A 1903-nucleotide genomic window follows, 5' to 3' on the forward strand; every position below is an offset into this window, starting at 1 on the left:
GTGCAAGAGGCGTGGCAAGAAAAGGCCGGCCCAGTGTGGCAGACAGCGCTAGAGGAGGAAGAGTGGGAAGGATGTAAGCCGATTGTTTAAATGAAAATGATCAAAACACAATTGGCTGCTGAGAAGGGAGTGGGGGTTCCTCCATATCTTCCTGGGGTTGGGACTGGTGTTGGCAGTGAGGATCTCTCAAGTTAATCTCCTCCCAGGGACTGTTTCCTGCCACGCATGGATGGGGACAATCACTGCTGGAGCTTGCTTTTATGCTTGTCCCCACTAGGCTGAGGGCCAGGGATTGAGACTTGTGATCTTAAATCACCAGCATCTTACATGGTACTTTGGTCCACTATGGGCCCCTCCACATCCTTCCTAGCCAGAGGTGACAGAGGAAAGAAAAGGAGTTTGTGGACTTCAACAAAATCACAATAATAATAACAGTCAACATGAATAGAGTCCCATGAATATAGCTTACTGTGCACCTGACACCTTTCTTTCTTTTTCTTTTCTTTTTGTTTTTTTGAGATGGAGTCTCACTCTGTCTCCAGGCTGGAGTGCAGTGGTGCGATCTTGGCTCACTGCAAGCTCCACCTCCCAGGTTCAAGCGATTCTCCTGCCTCAGCCTCCTGAGTAGCTGGGACTACAGGCATGCACCATCATGACTGGCTAATTTTTTTATTTTTAGTAGAGACGGGGTTTCACCATGTTGGCTAGGATGGTCTCGATCTCTTGACCTTGTTGTGATCCACCTGCCTTGGCCTCCGAAAGTACTGGGATTACAGGTGTTAGCCACCGCTCCTGGCCTGCCCGGCACCTTTCTAAGTGCTTTATCTATATCAGTTAATTTTAGCCTTGTATGTAGGAATTATAATAATTCTCATTTCACAGCTAAGGAAATTAATGCTAGAGACATTAAAGCACCTGCCCAAGATGACACAACTAATACGTAGTGGAGGCAGGATTCGAGCACACAGAGTCTGTCTCTGGAGCCTGTCCTTTACAAGGCTGTTCTCCGCCCCATCTATTGTGATGGCTGTTTTAATCCGAAGAGAGGTTGAGCATTTTAAATGAGGCTTCTGTGCACTTCATGTCTTGGATTCAAGTGGGTTTTTTCTGATTTTCTCCTTTGAGAAAATGTGTTTATTTATTTTTGTGCCTTGGAAACCTCTGTTTGTTGTTGTTTTGTTGTTATTGTTGTTTTCTTGTTTTTGAGACAGGGTCTCACTCTGTCACCCAGGCTGGAATGCAGTGGTGCTATCAAGGCTCACTACAGCCTCGACTTCCCAGGTTCTGGTGACCCTCATACCTCAGCCTCCCGATAGTCGGGACTATAAACCTGTGCCACTGCACCCAGCTAATTTTTGTATTTTTTGTAGAGATGAGGTCTTACGACGTTGCTCAGGCTGGTCTCGGACTCCCAGGTTCCAGCAATCCTCCTACTTCAACCTCCCAAAGTGTTGGGATTACAGGCATGAACCGCTGTGCTTGGTTTCCGCTCATTTTCTTGTTGTGACGTTGCTGCTGGGGAGACAAGGCTAGGAGCTACCTACCTTCCCATCTTGGAGAACACCTGGGGTTTTTTGGGTAACATGTTTTAAAGATTTAGTACAAGACTTTCTCTTTTCCGGCCGGGCGCGGTGGCTCACGCCTGTAATCCCAGCACTTTGGCAGGCCAAGGCAGGCGGATCACAAGGTCAGGAGATCGAGACCATCCTGGCTAACACGGTGAAACCCCGTCTCTGCTAAAATACAAAAAATTAGCCTGGCATGGTGGCGGGCGCCTGTAGTCCCAGCTACTCGGGAGACTGAGGCAGGAGAACAGCGTGAACCCGGGAGGCAGAGCTTGTGGTGAGCCGAGATCGTGCCACTGCACTCCAGCCTGGGTGATGAGCAAGACTCCATCTCAAAA

Source organism: Rhinopithecus bieti, unplaced genomic scaffold (assembly GCF_001698545.2).
Source record: "Rhinopithecus bieti isolate Rb0 unplaced genomic scaffold, ASM169854v2 scaffold_52030, whole genome shotgun sequence".
NCBI classification, from domain to species: domain Eukaryota; kingdom Metazoa; phylum Chordata; class Mammalia; order Primates; family Cercopithecidae; genus Rhinopithecus; species Rhinopithecus bieti.